This window comes from Anopheles moucheti, chromosome 2 (genome assembly GCF_943734755.1).
Source record: "Anopheles moucheti chromosome 2, idAnoMoucSN_F20_07, whole genome shotgun sequence".
Taxonomy (NCBI): Eukaryota; Metazoa; Arthropoda; class Insecta; order Diptera; family Culicidae; genus Anopheles; species Anopheles moucheti.
In genome coordinates this window covers 39,354,271-39,375,865 of record NC_069140.1, presented here as the reverse complement: position 1 = coordinate 39,375,865, position 21,595 = coordinate 39,354,271, and the positions used below count along the sequence as shown (strand labels likewise).

At 43.1% G+C, this 21,595-nt stretch overlaps 1 protein-coding gene across 1 annotated transcript in view; it reads left to right on the top strand.

Moving 5' to 3' along the window:
• LOC128309431 (uncharacterized) overlaps nucleotides 1-21,595 on the top strand; it is a 114,783-nt gene that overhangs the window by 725 nt on the left and 92,463 nt on the right. The window lies entirely within an intron of this gene.

Genomic DNA, 21,595 nt, shown 5'->3' with positions numbered 1-21,595 from the left:
CATTCCGCTGCCAAATGGGGACTGGGTCGGAAAACTGCAGTCACTGCACTAATTGAGTTATCGAAATGGAAACACTCATCCCTTGTGTCCGAAACCCATGCCACCAGCCGCGGCACCACTACCGGGAGTGCCGGTGCATCATTTAACAGCCAGCAAAAGGGCCTACCACACGCTTAGACACGGCCGTCCAGGCATATTTGATTAATTCGCGCGTGTGAAAATCAACAGAAGGGACAGCGGCGCACACTTTAATGGCCGGGTTTTCGGTCGGAGTATGTTTCACGTACCCGGGTGCCCGGCCACGGTGCACACATGCAGCTGAATTGCTCGTGATGGGCTGTTTTTTTTGCTTTATTTACTCACAGCTAAAAGCCATACCTGAAATTTCTCTAACCGATACGATCTAATAAATCGCAGCAGCGATGCGAATCTCGAAATCACGTCGAATTTCAGCGAGCATACAGCCAGCGAACCGTGGCAAAATTCAACAAATCATGAACAAACAGCCATATATCTTACCTGATCCGATGCACTGCAGTATATCAGGCGCGCACACGGGACGGGAGGTCAACATCTGTTTTGCTGTGCCCGCACCACCCCGTTCCGTACCCCAGTGGTGTTCCCCCGCAGCACGCAGCAGCATTCGGTAGGATATTCCTTAACTGGGCCTCGGTCCTTCCGAAAATTCTGCTTCATCGGAGCGGACAATTTGATTTAATATTTGCTGTTCGTTTTAACCTTTCACTTGGCGCCGGGATTTGCCCAATGCTGCAGCCATAACGACAGCGTCAGCCGTCAGCAGATTTCTGCAGACTGCATTTTATGGCAGGCTATATTTGTTTTGGGGGGCCCGCCACTCAAGGGGCCGGTGGTAGGTGTAGCTTCTGGAAAAGGTTGTGTTTGTGCAGCATTTTCGGGAAGGATTTCCGTTTGACGGGGTGTGGGAAAATAAAAAGCCAACTAAACCGTCAGACCGTCGCACAATGAGACGGACAAAGGATGAAAATTTATGGCAAAAATCAACAAAATAGCAAAATAGTCTTGTTGGTACAATATTCGATGTTTAAACTAACTTTATCATTTCTATTTCATATTTTTAAATTACTCCGTGTATGTAGTATTAATATTCTGAGTGGAGCTTCGTCTGATTTCATTATACAGTGGATTATCCCGGTCTCTGAATAACCGTGCAGCTCGGAAATGACAGTTCTAAAGGAAATTTGACATATTCCGGGCAACACCATTGACAGAAAAATTGAAAGACCCAGTTTTATATGATAAAATGAACTCAAAATCTTAAAGAAAACAATTTTAACTTCTTTTGCTACAATAAAACGCACAGAAAAAATAAATTTTACTTTAGAAAAGACCTACCAAAGAACACATTAAACGCTATTTTTATCAAAAATATGTGCTTATTATTCGGGTTACCCGATTATCCGGCCCCACTGTATTTATTTATATAGTATTGTGTATATTTGCTATACGATCTCTAAATGACTGAAATCAGTAAAACAGGAACCGATTTATGCTCTTTTGTTGAAGGTGATCATGTTCTGGGATTTTGTCACTAGTATTCCTATTATGATTGTAGACAATCATTCGTTTATGTCGTATCGGTATGACGTACATCTAAGTATTGTTTTAGCTTAGCACAGATGCGTTAAATCACTTATGAATAACAAATGCTAGGTAATGAAAAAAAAAAATATTAACGTCGTCTTAATTTTTCGAATGTTAATTTATCATTTTACTCGGAGTACAATGGTACCCCATGATGAAAGACCAATTCTACTACAAATAACATCAAGATTTTGCAATCAGAAGTCTGATTAATATATACATTAGCTGAACAAAAATAGTTGTTTGCCAAAACCTTTACCTCTTCAAGAGTTAATGAAAATATTACTTCCGAGATCAATTTAATCAATTTGTAATGATTAAATATTCAGTATATATACTAAATTTCACGTTGAAATTCCTTTTTTTGGGTACAGTGGAATCGTTGCGAATACGGCGAAGAGCCGTCAACATAAAATAATAAATGCTGGATTTTTGCAGACTTTATTTTGAAATGAGCAACATATTTTCAATACATATATACTAAACAAATTTCATGAATAATTTATTCTTACAGTTGAAATGAGTGCAAAAATGCACAAAAATTGACCTTATTTTAACACAATTCTTTACACTATCGTCGCACTAGTGCCATCTCGCTACCGTGCATTGCTGATCCAATGTTCCACAATGCACGGTGCCCGAGCAGCAAAAAGACCGGGGGTCATTTCAATGCCCTTTTTTATCAATCGGTCGCTCTCGTTCCCTCTTTGATACATTTCCTTGCGAAAAGCTGACGATTGCGATTATTTCGAGGATGCGAAAATAAAAAACGAAACAACACCCACCAACCGTACTTTTAGAGATCTCGCCAGAAATGAGTCTCCGGCATGTTTCATATGGATGTGTTTGAGTTTATCCTTCCGCAACCGCACACTGAAGAGGGCTGACGGACTTTTTTGTCGTTAATGTTGCAACCATCGATGTTCCCACACACAATACCACAGCAGTGACGGTGACGAGATCGATGATAAAGATGCGCTGATAAGCTGTGTTTCTGTGCGAGTGGTTATGTTTGTGATTCAGGAGACCTTCAGCTCACGATGAGAAAGTTTATCCTACGAAGCATCGAGCGAACACGGTAACGATGTGCTGCTAAAAGTATGGCCGGAAGTGCGTAAATATTGCCTGATGAAAATTGTTGCCACTCACGGTGATGTGAGGCTTTCTTGTGATCTAATTTATCTCATGCTGTCTCTCTCTTTTTCTCTCTCTCTCTCTCTCTCTCTCTCTCCATCTCTCTCTCCATCCCTCTTTCTGTCTTTTTCTTCCTTTTTCTATATCCATCTCTCTGTCAAATTTGAACGTGCTTCGAATGCCTGACAGAAGTTTTGCGTCTGTTTCATACGACCTATCCATTTTGCTTTGATAACGAATGACCAACAAGACACATTTCGCACATTTCGCTACTGATGATCGATAAATGAATAACGAATCTTCCCTGAGCAGCATTGGTGCTGTGTCGATGTGAAAATGTTCGTTTCGCCTAAAGGGTAGCTACCCTGTGAGTGCATGGCCCTCACAAACTTCACACTACCGACGATTGCTCGGTACTGTGCCGTACGATTTGCCATGCCGTGTTAAACCATTATTCATCCGTTTGTTTGCATAATTAATACATCCAACCGTGTTTATCATCACGAACAACATTCAACATCCATCTACCCTCCGCTAGGTGGAAACATTTTACTCGGAAACATACGTTTTTCCTGGCTCTTACTCATACGCCGAGCAAGTGGCAGGATCGATTTGTGTTCTCGTTTTCCCACTTGGACGATTTGGACGAAAAGAGCTACTTATACTTCGAACTGAAATATATGGCCACTTTTCGTAATTCCGTTGCTGTGTTGAGATGCTCGTTGGAAATGTGCTTTCCGCACCCGTCACGACGCCGAACGCTAATCAGGCAGTTGAGCAGTAATCTTTCGAGGAAATATTTCATCCCTGCGTTACACGCAACCAATAAATCGGTAAATTGGTGTGTCTCTTTTCGGAACCATCGCTGTCGGACGGATATGGATGTGGGTGGACGTGAGTTAGCCGCCATTTCGGTGGCGTATGCATCCAGACGATGGTAAATTGGTTCGCTGGGTAATTTTTGGAACGCTTTACTAATTGAACATGCTCGATATAATTAGTCCGTGAAGGAATAATTCCTGACTATGATCTAGGTGTCCAAATGCTAAGTCTCCTATTTTATCTTGTTGAATATATTTAACTTGTCACAAATGAGGGAATCATCTAGCGATACGATAATTGTTATACCGCTTGTTATAGGCAGCGAAACATGGTGGCTATCAACATATTCACATTCATACATTCATACATTGAATTGGTATGCCCTACAGGGTCAGTTAAGGAGTGAGCCCATGTTTTAAGAATCGAAATTCTTTTTTTGTACATTTTGTCTACGTTTTTTTTCTTGTTCTCAAAGTACAAGTGTGTGTGTCTTACAGCAATGTTTACAGTCTGTAGTATCATGTTTCGTGTTATTTTTGGGTTTTGTTTGCTTAGAATGTTCGAAGAAGGGACCAAATGGTACCAGAGTATCAAACCTTTTTGCTTACATCACTACAGTAGAGACCTTCAACATTTTCTTTATTATTCCCTTTCTTTTTCAAATACCCTTGAATGTGTATACTTTGTAATGAAAATACCCTTGTTCATTTTCATACAACCGCTAGAGCTAAGAAACTTCTTTTATAGCTGCTATGTTTAATGTTATTGGAGCTACTGTTATTTTTCTTGGTATTTTAATAACGTTTTTATAGAATTCTCGTGTTCTCTACGTGTTGTTGTGTGTTTTTTGTGTTCGAAAATGTTGAAACAACAATTTATCACGTTTTTTACTATAAGTTTCAAAATCGACAGAGCTGTCATAATTATTATAAATAATGAAATAATAAAAAAATACCAAAACTGCTGTTAGTTAAGGAAAATCGAACTAAAACCTTTTCTCAAAGTTGAATAAAACTAATTTTAAAACTTGTTAATAGAATTCCATAATTGCGGTCAACAAACACTACTTCAGACTTCATACTGAAAGAAAACTCAACTAAAAAGAAAAGAACAAGCACAGAAACACATGTACAAACCGAACCAATGCAAGACATTCGCAGAGAACGTCGACGTGCTCACGAACGTGGCAGACATTGATTGATTTGTTCGTTAGTGTTATTCAATTGCCCTACTCCACGCTGGCCCTGGCAAAAGCTTACAAACTTTCCACACCCGGAGTTTACATTCCATTTGTCATCAATGTGTGTGCACCGCCGCCACACCATCGCCATCACCGCACCGCACCAGAACGCTACGACTACGTGCAAAAAGATGAATTTTCCCTTCAAGTGTTTGATTGGTTCGGTTTGGTAGTGGCCCAACCGCGGCCCACACCACTTGTCTGCACTTTACTACCGAACCAATACGAAGTCTCGGTAAAAGGCGCACCTTGAATGGGGTAACGAGTCGGTGGAAATTTCATTTCCACTTCGGCTCCCTCTGCGTTACAATTTCCTGTGTCACTTAGCGCTCGCGAACCGTGGTACCGTGGTGAGTTGTAGCAGCAAAAAAAGAAAGTTCTTTCCTCGAGCCGCGAACACGCGGAGGCTAAAAAGTCAAGAGCGTGACACATTTTGATTGGAAACGTGCACACGGAGAGCAGTATTTTGAAGTATAACACATTTTTTTGCTCCTTTTGTACCTCTTCAACTGCACGAGAAAGGTGAAGAAAATCAATATAAAATCACCCGAAACCAGGAGATACCGGAAAAGTTTGCCTGCTGCGAAACGAAGAATCTGTCAAGAAGTTTGCTCACTAACCGCATTAATTTTCCCAACCGGAAACTATCCACCCGGGCGAGACTACAAATTGAGAACTTCCTTCCCTTGCTGTCGATTTTTTTTTTCCTCCTCTTACGCATCTAACAGACCTGAATATTACCAGCCAGGATATGGAAACAAATTGAACAGATTGTGCCATAACCGAAAAGGGCTATACAATTTTCCTAAATAGGTGCAGAGATCCTGCCACAAGGGTAGCTACTTTTTTCCCTCTACCGAGCATTGCCACATTTGGAGCCAACTCTGCCGAAGAGTATCAAAACTCAATTCACCTTAAAGCCGGCTGCCACTTATTGAAATACCAATCAAACTTACCGAAGCTACCGATCCCTGAGCTCTCCTCCACTCGCACACTCGATCGATCGATTGATCCAACCGTTGGATGCAGGAACACTTTCAGGAGGATTTTCCCAACCAAAGGTAGCGCATTCGGTGCCGATTCCGTTCGCAACGGCTGCCAAAACCGTGCCATTGTTGCTCCAACGCTCAAATGTCTAGTTGTGCCGTTGTTTTTCTGCGTATTCTTTCCTTCCCATCAGTTCCCAAGCTTCAACCGGTTCGGGCAAATATTTACACTACAGCTACAGCGTACGCCTTCACACGGGGAGCCTGCAAAGTAGAACTGCAAAGCTGCTGTCCTGCTGGCGCGACATCGGCCCGAAGAAGGAGTTATACGGTGCAATTGAATCTCCAATCAAAGAGGCACACAGCTTCTACGCCTTATTTGTGCCAGGCGCCAAAAACACCACAGCATCCAGCGCACCCTCGCCAGCCGGCACAAGGCTGGTTGCTTATGGATCTCATCCACATCACGAGCTTCCAAATCAATTTCCGTTTGGCAGGTTCATAAGCTGCAGGATTCGGCACCCCGGGATTCGGTAACCATGACTTCTTGCCATTGGGTGTGTGCGAATGCCAGACCCCCGAGAGGAAGGGATTTGCTACAGTTGACACACACGACTCAGACGCGGCAGGATATGCGCCGATGTCACACACATCGTTCCCAGGCCCAAATCATTATCCGGGCCTGATTCCGATTGCCCGGGTTGCAATGCCGGTGATCGGTGCTGAACGCCCAACAGAATATTGATATTGATTTGCAACTGCTGCTACGGCACGTCCCCGTCACTTACGTACCCTCGAGCGTCAAACGGGCTTGACACGAGCGCATTATTCTACCAGTCGGTTCAATACCGCAAAGCCTTTCGGTGGCAGCTTGAATTTTGTTGCATACAAAAACCCGCCATAGCTAGCTGGGCGTTCAAATATTCAAGTTCTCGCTCCGGTACCATTAAAGACCATTTTTCATGGCACAAGGCATCGCCTGTGCTCTGGTAAGGGGGCGTCTGGTCATCGTTAGTGACAGACAGAACTGCTGCGCACCATGCACACTCCCGTGCCATAATCATTTCTGCCCGGGTAAGCAAAACTTTCAATGATTTATCACGCCTTGTGAGACGGAAACCCGGGCAGCGTGGATACCAAATGAGGATGAGGACGAAAATATTTGTCACCCAAATATGCTTAATTATAGCCATTCGACTCAAATGCGTCTAACAAATGGGAAGGTTTCGTTTGCTTGGGACCGTTTCAGGGGGGAGGTATTATGAGTGGGATTGTGATTTTTAAGACAGTTGTTAATTGACAAAGTTGTTCGGAAGGAGTGTTTTATGATATCTTTTTTAGTGTGTGCGAAATTAGTTCAAAAATTTTAGAAAAATCGTAGCTCTGTTATTTTTTTTCCTACACTTTTTTTTCGAATGGAAGTTTTTTTATTACAGGTTTAATAGTAACGTAGAATAAAACTTCTTTCCCAATCTGAAATGCATAAAAGTTCATTCCAAATTTCCGTTTAGTATTAGTAGTAGTAGGAGAATATATTTGATGGCAACATTAATTAGTACAGTGTACACATTATTTGATTATTATGTAACGGGTTCGAATCTGTCTTTCCTCGTTATTTGTAACAAATATTTGAGCTTATCGCTGTTGATTTTAGTTACCTGTTTAGGCGTTGTGACGGGAGTTGTGCGGGGAAAAAGTTTGAATACAAAAACCCGCATTAGGTTAAAGGAAACGTAGGGAAAAATAATAATAAAGATACAAAACAAAAGCTAAGTCTAATCCTATTCATAGTTCTAATCCTAGCTAATCTTAACCTATCTCATTCATTGCAACATATAAAGATCTATTTTGGCTATTCTGTTGGAGATTAGGTACCATTTATAAATAGTAATAAGGGATTTAGGGGCGGCCCGGTGGCATGATGGTAGCGGAGCCGATCTTCACACGAACGGACCGGACCAAAATCCCATCCGGACCAATCCCCCGTAGCAAGGATTGACTATCCTGTTATGTGGTAAAATAAGTCGATACGGCCAGGCCGTTCTAACGGAACAAAAAAAGGGATTTTCCGGATAGGATATGGGAATGTGGGTAGGGGTGATTTTATTTTTTTAATGTTATCTTATTTCATCGATTGGAGTTCATTATATTCCTAACGCTGTAATTCAAGATTAGTTTTGTTTGATATTGTTGAATGACGTTTATATTACAGTCTTTGTGAATTTAATGCGTCCTATGCCACGGTGAGACATACAGTATGGTTTTAAGGTACTTATTTTGACACACCAAATTTCCACTTACCTTCCATTTTGTTCGAGTGTCACCATCCCAAACGATGCAACAGCAAGATAGAAAAGAGCAGCTCCTGAAATGGTGAAGCATCACTTCAAGAAATTTAATGCTTCAACAGCATCACGTAACCATGTTTGTTGCAAGCGCTATTGACATTGTCCCACTTGCCAACATGATTGCCGTAAAATGTTATTGAGAAAGGCAGCAGCATCTGCCCAAAACAATTCACTTTCATCTCCTACGCCAGCCACTTCATCGAACACCTCCCCCGTGGATGTCCGTTGCAGCGTGTGCATGTGGTATAACTTACGATCGTCTGCACGATCCCTGCACATCTTCAACACGAGTAAGCTGGCTCGAGGTCATCTTTGCCATGCGGCAATGTCGTCTTTGCAAGAGAAAGGCTCCAGCTTACACCAGCTCGGTACCGGCTACCGGGCTCTGCTGGTTCAAAACGCTCTTTAAGCAACAAGAGCTTGCATTGTTTGAGAAGGAATTTAGTTTCAAACTTACCGTTTCTACCGTGCCGGACTGCCGGAGACACTGCACGACCAACTATTGAACGCATACCCTGTTAGACTGTTTGGCATTCTCACAGGCCAAGCGTTTGGCTTAAAGATTGTTTGAATAAATTGTGCGGGTTGCTTGCTGTACAAAATGTGTCCCCAATTTAAACTGCAGCCCTTAGGCGAAGGTCCTAGTAAAGGTGGACGTTCGTACTGAACTGCCACTGTACCACACTGTTCGTGAAAATGTGCGAACCCTGTGGCCGGTTCTACTAAAACACTAGCACATTTCCTAGTCTCCGTTGCGATCGCCTCCAGTCTGCACTGAAGGATGCTATTTGGCAAGTGCACCGTGTTTGGCAAAGAATACCATAAAAGGGTGAACGATTGTCTTAAATCTTGATTCGCTGCGGAAATCTCCAGTTACCGCAAGTGGGCCTCTTCAGGGCGTACGTTGCACCGCTTGGGCCGAATAACAAAGGCAGAGCGAACGCCCAAGGCTACCGCTCGGAAACTGGAGTAAAACGGGCTCGGGTTTTGGGTACGGCAATCGGTCCCGGCCGGCTCCGGAACAAGATGAGCATTTATTTGAGTTTTACTTTTCTGATCCCGCTCGAAAGGTGTCGTTCGGTGCTTGGTTCGAGAACCCTTTTGCTGCAAAACCGACTGCTCTACGACTGCCCAAGATCTTTGCAGAGCGCGAAGAAAAGTTCATCACCCCAACCGGCGGCCCCGGGGGCTCACTTGTTTTCCATGGTAAAACCACTGCCATTCCTTGGCCGACTCCGCAACATAAAACCCGGCTTTTATACCTACCCGCAAAGCCCGCACAGTTAACGGAATCCACAATCTCATGGGATGGGTTTGGAAAGAAGGGAAGTGATTTTCCTTCACCGTGCTGCCTGCTACACTTTTACGACACAAACGGCATGAAGATGTCCGCCTTCGAGCATTGCGAGTAAAAGAAAGCACCAGACACAGGCAAAAAAGAAAGTGCAGTGGAAAGGATAACACACTAAAGAACAAAAGCGAACCAAACAAAAACAAACAGCTTCACGCGGGTAAAGCAACTCGGTCCCTCACAGCGGGACAGTCGAGTGATAAATGAAGAGCTTAAATGGTTTGTTTTATGAAGATATTTTATGAGTGAAAGTTTTTTCTGGAGCACCGCTTCGTTTTCGTGCTAGCATGGTTTTTTTTTTCCTTTCCGCATCCATTCCGTTTGTTGCTTTTGGCACGATGATGAAACTGACGCTGCTCTTTTCATGTTACGCTCCGACTTGGAGTGACAGTTTGGGGACTTTCGGTTGGTGCGTACCTGACAAACCCCGTCCAAGTAACCGTTGTATCCCGGGGCGATGCACACTTTCTGGCTGGATTACAGTGGCCCCAGTCTTCAAGTGGCCTGTGCCATTTTGGGCGAAGATTTTGCCAACTTTTCCGTACAGCCACTGGGGGGGAAGTGAGTCACGAAAGTGACAGTGACCGTCCTTTTTTTTGTCTCAACCAGGTCGCCCATTATCTATGTTTGGACACCGGAGGTGAAGCTGGAAAGTTATTATTAAATGGAGAATTGGTTTCAGAAGGGTTTTTTTTGTTTGTGTGTGTGCGCGTGTATTTGTTTTGGGCGTTTTCGGTAAGATTCAAAACGCAAACAGAGCAACGTACAAAAGCGACCCAACTGCTAATCCGGTTTCATCCATATCCCACCCTCCCACATTTAGTGCTATCCCTTTAATCTTCGTAGCAAGGGAGAGGGGGTATGCAACTCCAAGGAGCAAAGAAGGACAACAAATTTTACGTACGATCGATACTAATTGAATTCACCCTCGTGTAGCTTCGGGCAACATGATTTGAATGCATAATTTTGGGGCAAAACAATTTCTTTGCAAAACAACACAGGATGTGGGAGATGAATATGAAGGCTACTTAATAAGCGAACCACATGTGGAGTGGGCTTAGGGTGGAAAAACTGGAAACTGAAATTTTGGTCTAGAGACTCTAGCAAAGGTGCGATATTTAGTTCAACATCTATTCACCGTTACTTCCTTCTTTATCTTCACAAAGAACCCAGATGTGACCAAATGTGAAACTTCAAATCCACCGTCCGTTTTAATAAGATTTCATTTTAATATGCAAATTAGTTTACCGTCTAACAACGCAGCTACTCTGGCGCTATAACGCAAACATTTTCCCATTTCGTACAATGTAAGTAACGGGGTTTCTTACCTTTTAATCGAAGGATTTTTGCAGCTAAGCCATAAAGATCATATGAGCTGTATGCACGCAAATGCGGAGAATGGATTGCTCGGGAGTAGAATGGATAAGATCCGCTTTTAATTGTTCCATTCCCGTTTCTAATGCTGCCATACTAACCATCACTTAATCCAATGTACGGTTGCTGTACGGAATCCATTAGCCTGCTGGAATGTGTATTCAATACGTGCAATTTCGCAAGCAGTCAAACCCATTCGTTTCACTAGCGATAAGAAGCGAGATACGTTACCGATGGAGACGGAACACATATCCATTGCCGGAACGGTATGTAAAACATATTAAAGCGTTTGCAGCAGAATTTCGCATCCTTCGGTTTTAGAGCACGGACTAAATTCAACAGTTGATCTCGTTCCTCCTTTCTGCAAACAGCTACACCGATCGAGATACACACCGGCATTAGACGACATCGTGTACCGAGCACTGGTATGGTAGACTCGAAAGAATTGGTTTCAAGTTTATTTACATAAATTACGTGCAATGGAGTGCAGCAGTGCTCTTGGAGCGTTCGTTTGGTAAAAAGGGAAAAACGGAATCCTTAAACTCCTGCAACCCGAAAGCAGCAGAAATGGTAGCCTCCTCGGGCAAACAGACACTCAGATCTCGGGCCTATTCGTTTCAATTTCAGAACGCCTAAAAGAATGATTGCGAAGCGCACGAATGCAAACGGCTATTCGTCTGCCGGACAGTTGAGCTAGCAGTAAAAGGATAAACCTTGAAAACTGTGCTAAACGTTTATTAAACACTCGTAGCTAGCGCTACACTGCGCAACGAAGGCTTTGAGCATGATCGTATGAGGTGCATTTGTGGCTCGGGATGATGTTGCAAACACGAAAAGGACTTTTATGTGCTATCATTAGTAGGCAAGCGTGAACGGGGGGTACCATTGCAGTTCCGTGTTCGGTGACAAATCCTCCTCTTTGCGGTGGAAGCGAAGCATTCTAAAATATGAATAGATTTGAATTATTTGACGTAATGGATGAGGTAGCGCGTGCCGGAATCCATTTTCCCAAACTTCCATTATGTGTTGTCAAACATCTGCTTTTTCCAAGGTGTGTGGGAAGAGGTTCTGTTTTGCTCGTAAAGTTGCTTTCCATGCTACCGTCATTGCATCAGGTACAAATCCACCCGATACGTACAACGGACACGTGGGCCACCCCACTCCCTATCTCGATCTTGACCCGATTCAGGGACCGGCAAAGCGTAACGGATTTAGTAGCGGAGTGGCCAGCCCGGCTCGGCAGTGGATAAAGTGCCGAACGGATTGTGAGGATCGTGGCATTCGCATCCCTGGTACGTGATGATCCGCGCGACACGAACGATCCGGCACCGGTCGGTCTCTATCTTGGGAATACGCTCTCACCTTTCTACGGCCGGATATACAGTTGCAGTTCCCCACGGGAGGATTTGAAACATTGCAAATTTAACTATCGTGACCATTGGTCAGCCGATGCACACGGTTGCATCCGTTGCACACTCTATCCGGCAAACGGTTTTCCGGGAATGGTACATTTCCATTCGTTGTTTTTACTGGTGCTTGGAACGAACTGCACGGATAGAAAAAAAAATCAACCCAGCCACGATTTGAAGAAGGTAAACGCAATGCTACATTTGTGTGTGTGTTTTTTTTTAAATGTTGCAGCTCTATTTCAGGAAAGTCGCTAGCGGAAGCTACCGTGCATCGCACATGCCCACCCCAAACCCCAATGGGAATGGTAAAAATGGGTTAAATCATTCGGAATGAACCCAAACAGTGGAGCAACCGATGGTCATACGATTAAGGGTTATTGCCTGGATAAAAAATCCAGCACAGAGGTGTTGTTGCATTCGGACTAAAGTTTACATTTTAAAAATTATTAATAAAAGATTACTACCAATTTAAGTAAATAACTTACCATCTTGTTATCTCGTTAAGATAAAACAGTTAAAAGTATTATTGATCAATTATTTATCTATTTTTTCGGATGTTATCACTAACGTTATCGCTGTGTACCTGCTGAAACCGTTGATAAAATTGATATTTTGCATTTTTTTTACATTTTTGAGGTTTTAAATTAGATTATTGTAAAAGTTAGTGTTTGTTCGATGAAAATTAAAAATTATTTTCAATTAGAAAATTTGAACAACATTAAATTCATTTCAAACAAGCTATTCCAGTTCAAACTTAACACTGCAGTATTATATGGTTTTGGCCTTTACTGCTTTCTGATGAGATTATATTAAATTTGGGTGTTAATATTAAGGGCCAAGAAGCGCCAACTTTATACACTACTGGATCAGTACCAAATTTAACCATCCCTATGACTCGTAATTCAAAATGAATGTCCAGCAGCGGCGGATCAAACGGTAGGCGGAGTAGGCGGTCGCCTAGGGCCTCGCCGTGTTGGGGGCCCCAAAAAATTTGTGCCGATTGTGCGATTTTTGAAAATTTTACAACAAAGTTAATTTATAGCAAAAAAAATTAATTTACAAGGTAGAAAATTGATCAAAAATATCTTCCTTGGTTATATAAAACATTTGTTTCTATGTGATAAATTAAATGCAGAGAAGAATATCGACTTTGTGACTTTAAAGTATAAACGAAATTGCACCAGTACCAGGACACTAACTTTCCCGTTGGTCGTGAAAAATTTCTTCGAAAACTACCAGTTTCCGAATTTAAAGTACCAGCAGAGCATGCACGGAAGAGGTAGCTCCTGGTACTGCGCCGTAAGGTATGCAATGTTTATACACTAACTTTGCAACCAACTTGCAATGCGCCGTAAGGTATGCAATGTTTATACACTAACTTTGCAACCAACTTGCAATGCGCCGTCAGGTATGCAATGTTTATACACTAACCTTGCAACCAATTTGCAATGCAAGTTTGGTGCAAGCAAGAAACTTGCAGCAAGATGGCGCGCAAGATAGCGCCCAACTTCGTACTTGCATGCAACAAACTTGCATGCAAGTACGAAGTTGGGCGCCATCTTGCTGCAAGTTTCTTGCTTGCACCAAACTTGCATTGCAAGCTGGTTGCAAGGTTAGTGTATAAACATTGCATACCTGACGGCGCATTGCAAGTTGGTTGCAAAGTTAGTGTATAAACATTGCATACCTTACGGCGCAGTACCAGGAGCTACCTCTTCCGTGGATGCTCTCCTGGTACTATACATTCAGAAACTGGTAGTTTTCGAAGAAATTTTTCTCCACCGACGGGAAAGTTAGTGTTAAAACATTGCATACCTTTCGGCGGTTTTCGACCAGAATTGCTGTACTAGGTGCTACCTCTTCTGTGGATGCTCTCTTGGTATCGGCAATCTGAAAACAGCTGGTTTTGTATGGAATTTCGTACCAGCTAATGGCGATCCAAGTAGTGGCGTTATGGTTCTCCTTAGCGCATACAAACGTTTATATATAGAGACTAGCTTACTAGGCCCGTTTACAGGGCTACGCAACAGCACTCTGAGATGTACGCAAGGGAGCTTTCTTTCCGAGACTTTGCTGGTGTTGTTACATCATGTTTGAAGTACATCTCCTTAGCACCGATAATGCCGTAGCAAAATTATGGGCCCCCCTTGAAAAATTCCGCCCTGGGCCTCCAAGGGGATTGATCCTCCACTGATGTCCAGCTAACTAAAAATTAAAGAAGATCTGAAATGGCAAACATGAATGAGTGAGTTGAATCATGTTGTTGCATAAAGAAATTCTACATTTCACTAATGGACTATTCCTATAACTATTATACTATTATAACTATAATTGATTCCATGAATTTATGAAATTCATTCATGAACCTTTTAACATATCAATTGTTAGTAAGTTGAAAATGGTATTTTAAGACAGTGTGTTTAATGGTATTTTAACTCATTTAAATATTGATTCATTTAAAAAAAGGAATTCACTTGTTTTGGTAGGATTTTTTTTTTGAGCTTTGATATCAAAATTAAACATCCTCGTTTTCGTACTTCATTGATTGTCCAGCAAATTTCCATAGTGTGGTACGCTCACTATTCGACTCGCCCATCATTCTTTTACACTCCCACACCCAAACAGGTCCACACTAATACCACCACTCCATCCGGCTGCCCGGTTGGTGGTCGAATGGTGATTTTTCAAATGCTTTTTTCCACTGCTCCATCACCAATTCCTTGTCCAACCGGCTCCACGGCCCACCTGAATACCCTTTGTTAGATCGAAACGAGGTGAAGCACCCTCACTACTTCTTCCGGGCGGACGAAAAAAAAAACCGATTTTCCTTCCGAACGGGCAACAGCACCGAGCTGTATAAAAGTACATCAATATGCAGACTGAAGCGATTACCGCTTTCAGATACGTGAAATGGAATAATAAATAAGCATAAATCCAATGATGTACGATGTGCAACGCCCGCTCGAGCTCACGTTCGTCCATTTTTCCGGGCTGCGCTTTTGCCGTACGGATAGGTAAAACCGCCCTGCAAAGCGTACCGTGTCGAGCGCTTGCCCCTACGTGGTAAGGTGGAAAACTATCGGATGTACTTCACATCACGGACACCTTTGTTAAAGGGCGTGATGGAGCGACGGAGTGGTTGAAAAGGGGAAAAAGGGGAGAGAAATTAAAATAATTCCCTATATCAGGATTATAACAGCTTTTCCCGCGCAATATCAAGGCTCTACGAACATTTGTCGCTCACGAAACGAGTTGAAAGTTATCCAACCCGGCAAGCGTCTGTGTGTGAGTGTGGTTTTGCACGCCCTTAATCTAACGCAATTTTAATTACACCGTTCACGAACAAATTGTTCCGTGCAACATTTTATTACATCTGTTTCGCCGCTAATAAGATGTGCTCGAGATAAATCTTGATGAAAAGCTTAACAATTATCGCACTCAAAATTGGGCAAGCATGCCGGGCTTTCATTTTACTTCCTAATTTGGACAAGTGTACGCATTCGCCCGGGCTTCCAAAAATCCATTCCCGAATCTCGCGAAACCACCCCCACGCTAAGTAGATTTGCTTATCGCGAATAACGAAATGAGCACGATCGCCGACGGAGAGTTTGGGGGCTTAGACCGAACGGCGTTGAATGGCCACTCAACAGCGCCACCGTTATCGATGGAGTGTGAAATCTTTTTTTTTTGCATATTTCGCTTTCCCGTCGTGCAGCTTACGCGTCCTTGACCAAAACGCTGGTCGGACAACCTTGCCTACCAGGACACAAACACACACACGACGATAGGCGAACCAATCAGAAAAGGAACAAGCGAACAAAACACAACACACAATCAGCGTTAACGCGGAAGGCCATCACTTTCATTTTGGAGCGCGGGTGCCTTGGACGAGCGCGAAACAATAGACGAAACGATGAAATCGCGAAGCTGCCGTCCGCAAAGCTCGGGCAAAACAAGCAACCGCGATGGTGTTTGGCCCAGTGCGAGGCCAGTTTGGGCAACGACAACCGTCAGCAACAGCAAAAAAAATGGTAAAAGAATAAGTAAATAAATAAATAAAATATGAATTTCCAAATAAAGTGGATGCGTGCGTGGGGAGGTCTCCGTTCATCGTAGCGCACCGGGATGGGATTCGTGGCCCGTTAGCTCGGGGAATAATGCTGCTCAGCAAAAGCGCACCCTTAGCGCAAGCAGCAGCACGAGAAATGCGAACAAATGGAAGTATAAATAAATGAATAAATATTTATCCGATAATAGCGCACTCGGTGCTGGCAGCGAAACAGTGGTGTTTTTTTTTTGCCCCTCCCAGAATCAACTCTGAAGTGTTTCGGGCGCCTCTCCGTGGAGCACCGTGGAGCAAAACCCGCTCTAATCTAAGACTAGACGCAAGCACCGAACCGGGAAGGATAGCATTCAAAGCGAATGTCTCGCATCGGGCGGGGTGTAGTACACCCACAACACACACAAAACCGACGCGGAGTCGCACAGGAAAGACAAAAAGAAAAAGAGCTAACACAGCTTCCGCAACCCGGAGCTGCTTTTCCCGGAGTCTCAGAATGAGCATGAATTATAAAAGGAGATACTTAAGCAGCGCCGATAGGCAGTGCCAGTGCCGAACGTTTGCGAGTGAAGATTTCATCACGCACAGATTGCCACTTAATAATACAGATTCACGATCAACAATCGCTCTAAGCGTCGGTATGTTGGAGCTGTTTGTTCGCACAGCTCACACTACTGACTAGCGGCGAGTAGTTATTAGAAGTTATTTTCTTCCGAACGAACGTTTCGGAAAATTTGGGTACACCTTACAACTGCGTTCGCTAAAATTGGCTGCCGAATGGCTGGGTCGGATGAAATTGCGCCTATAAACAGCAGCTAATGACTCCTCGCTATTCATTCGCTTCATCGACTCGATCCGATACCTAAATGTATGCATTTTGCCTAATTTCTACCACCACTTCTGACCCACTTTTACGACACCGGTTCGTATTGGATGTGCACAGCTGTCTGCTATCTGGTCCGCTATTGCATGCGCCCCTCAAAATCCCAATCCATCTGCAGTACATTCGTGCAGCGGGACCGAAATGCTGATCCACCACCACCTGCTGGTACAAGAAACAAGCGCTCAGTTTCGGGACAAAAGTTCTAAAACCCCATCCTTCTTGCCGCGTGAGCGGTTGACCGAGCTAATCACTTAACCAGCGGTGTATCCCCGGGACAGTTTGAAATTGAAATGTCGCCCATTAATAACGCTGATGCATGTCGTTTTGTCCACGGGGTTGACCCACGATGCGGTGGCAGCTCACGTTTGGCTTGCTGCTGCTTGCTGCTGCTGATGTCTGATGCATACATGACATGGCCCTCTCGTCTCCGTAACCCCTACGTGCAACCTTTCCCGTTCCGTCTCGGCCAACCCCAAGTTGGCTTTTCCAATAGCCCGGGATGTGTTGGAAAAGCGCCGGACGAGTGAGAGAGAGAGAGAGAAACAGAAACGGGAAGAGAAGTTTGGCCGGCGTGGTACGGCCGGCAGATTCGTTGTTACACAACACACGACACATAAACCATAAGCAAATGGTAGTGCTTCATTGTATCCGTGTACCACCGCAGGATGAAGAGCGGAGGCCAGTGTGAGGAAAGGGGGGGAAAACATAACAGGAGTGTGCTTGGCGACAAATCCAATTTTCTTGTGTGTCACATTCATTCTCCGCAGTCCGACCGGCCGTACGTTGTCAGAAGCGAGTCGATAAGAGCCTTTACGGCCACGGACGACGTGGGTGGTTTTCGGTAGTTTGTAAACTCATTTAAAAATCTCAGGTTTTTAAACCATGTTTCGGGCTCGTACAGGTAAGGGTAAGGCTACACGTGTCGAGAGCCGGTGTTGCGTTGCCCTACCAGTTCAATGTACCGTGCACGCTGGTTTGGTGTGAAGGTAAATGAACCGATACCACCGTTGCCGTGTTAGTTCTGCAACCTGCAGGTTGTTTCGCAACAGGAGTGAAGCAATTATTTTTCAATTGAAGAGTTGAAGTTTGATTGTTTTGCTGGTGGTTGTGGTGGAAAGCATTGAGCGTGTTCGAGCTGCAAATCAACTTAACTCTTTATTGTAATTCGAGTGTATGTGTAGGTTACTGAACAAAAATCCATTTTCGAACCGTATCATTCAATCAAAACAACTATCTAATGTTCCGTGGTTAAAGCAACTTTCAATGTAGCCTGCAGCATACAGGGCACCATGCAGGAAACCACACTTTCCTGAGGGTCAACCATAGCGACAATCATCATGGTAACCGCACACTAGCAATGTTGCTAGCGCACAGCAAATTAAAAACCTGTTCATAACATATTGTTGGCTTGGCAATTGTTCACTTACATTATTCACTATACGCATCAGTACACCTTATTGACCGCATCGAATATGTTCAACAGCGCATGCATTAACATGGTACTGATTTTATTGATTTTCCATATGATTTCAATTGCACCTTTTGCATGAATATTTCGTATTTGCTTTTCATCTCCTCGTATCTCCTTTTTTGTAGAAAGTTTAAAGCTGCAAATTGAAGTCTTGTTTCGCTCTATCAACTGCAAATGGGATCTGTTGCGACAAGCAACATAACGTTATTTTCAATAACGTAAAACACTAATGCACAAAACATAATAAAACCGCACAAGCAGAACTTTCTTTAGCACACTTTATTTGTGGAGCTAAAAAATCACGTCCTCGTTCATCGGGTTAGCTTTATAGATTCCTCTACTTCTGGTCGTTGATCCTTTTAGTTCGGGCGTGCTCGACTCGATCGGTTGCTCCGCTCGAAGTGGCGCCCTCTAGAGCCAAACGGTCGACACCAGTTGTCGCATTTGAATCGACCGTTGAATAATATTCAACAGGATCCGAAAGTGTAATAAAGATCGAGCAAAAACAAACCTCTACCGACTGATCGAAGCTTCTGACTAAACGATTAAGCTATACTTGGACAAAATGAACAATAACCGATACTTTACATCTTACAGCAAGCTAATGGAAAGTTCCGTTCCCAAAAAAAGGTCCTACGATTTGGGATAAGCGAATAGTAAATTTTATTGGTGGTGATGGTGAAGGGTGATTTGCAATGCGCTTCAGGAAATGCAAGTGTATTCAAGAAATTAACACCTTCAAGAAAGAAATATTACACACAGAGTATTAAAGAACAGTATGCTCTGATGTATTCTCGAGGCATTGGCAAATCTGTAAGGATGTCATTACAAAAATTGCAAAGTCAAAATGGAACAAGAGTCGATCGTCAAATCGAAAACAGCAACTTGAGCTAAACGCTGATTCTTACTTTTGCTAAAGTTTTTGTCCAGTAGAGTCACAAATAGTTTGTGGTTTTTGTACTTTATATTTTAAAAAGGTTTATTTGTTTTATAAATATAATTTACAAACTCTACAAATAATACGTATTTACGGCCAAACACCCAACAACTAAAGAAGGTTGAAACATTAAAAATTTAAATCAAATGCAATTTTCCCAATGGTATGCGTCCACGGTGGGCACAGTGAAAACACCCCCACCAAACAAATAGTATCCAACGCCACTGTGGTGTGTAGTGCCCCTTGGAGGATTGCTTTCATGGCTCAATAAATAAAGCTGGATAAAAAATTACGACCTTTTCTTTCTCGTCCTCGCTCTTCCGCACTAACCACGCACCCATCCGGTGACGTTAATAAAAAAAAAACAAAAAGAACGACCCCCACCAGTTGCGGCGGCAGGAAAATGGTTTCGCCTTGGCGCAATGGTGGAAGCAACTGTAAGCGTGCGTGTGTTTTTCGAATTTTCTGTCCGTCTGCACGTACAATCCCTCCCGGCGAGACAAGCGACACGAGCAACATTTATCACCGACCGTACCGAGTTAAATTGTTGTTTTACGCAGGAAATGCTTCCGAATGGCTTTGAATGCTCTTTTCTTCATGCTCAGTATGCTGGTTCTATTCTTTGTGTGTTTTATTTTTGCAAATTTGTCGATGCCGCTGGATGGACAGTTGTTGATACCTTTGATAAACCTGTTGGCACAAAATCTCCACACACCGATTCAATCGCTACGGATGGGCCAGTGATTGTGAACGGAGTTGCAACTCGATTGTGATTATGTCATCCCACTTGCAAAACCAATAACCACGTCCGGTGTGATGTAAATTAATTAAAAAACTTCAATGCCGTTCCTGTCAGGTGCCTGCCGGAGCCGGTACGAAATTGGAAAATATTAACTCGCGTACCACACGAAACGGCTTGCATTCAGCACCGGAGCTACCGATGGACGGGCAGATATGGTTCTGCTTCTTCTTTTTCAGTTCCAACCCGCCCCAAGCAGCACAATCATTAACGGTTGCCCTTCGAACGTCGGACGCACTGATTTGGAAAAGCGTATGACCGGAGGTTAAATTCTTTTGCACGTCCCACGTGCGTTACTCTTCTGAGAGGATGTGTATGTACACCCCAACCAGCAACGTAAGCTGCGCACCGGGTCATGGTGGAAAGATCCGAACCGTCACGCCGTGAGATATGTAGATTAAAAATGTGCCATAAAACGGGGGCATAATTTATAGAAGTTTTTAAATTAAAAATTTTCCACTGTAATGTGGATGAGCACGCCTGGTGTCAAGCCTCAAACATCGTTATTACGTTGTCAGCCTGGCGAGATTGTGGCTGATGAGGTTACGTTGGTTTTACCTTTAAAACTGCCAACGGGGATGTTTACTCTGTAACGAGAAGGTGGTAATGCGTAACTTTTCAGGAATATAAAAAGCATTCAAAAGGTTACGAACTTCAACAATTTTATAGCAAACCGTGCAAATTATTCAGTTGAATTTAAGCAGCAAAATGCATCAGAGAAATCACAAATGTGGCAACACCTCAATATTTGATCAGTTTGAACATAGAATGATTTATTTTATAGTCAACTGGATTTATTAAGGAATACTTTGTCGTGTTATTGCATAGCATTTGCTTTGGTGTATTACACATTAGAAAAAAAGGTTAACCTATGCAATAGATATGAGTTTGTTGCTCGTCTAGAACACGCTTAAGAAGATGATCACCTTACCAAAACGACTGTCCAACGAAAACAAAGAAGTAACAGTAACTCGTTCATTCACTTTCACATACAAAACAAACATAATCAAATTCTTGTTTAAAAAATCTTTTGAAACCCTTTTAAATTTTCACAACCAACCAATATTCGGATAATGAGGGGATTTTTGTGAGACACAGTTCAAATTTATTGCAGTTTACTTCAATGATCCGATGAAAAAGAGACCGTGTGGCTTAACA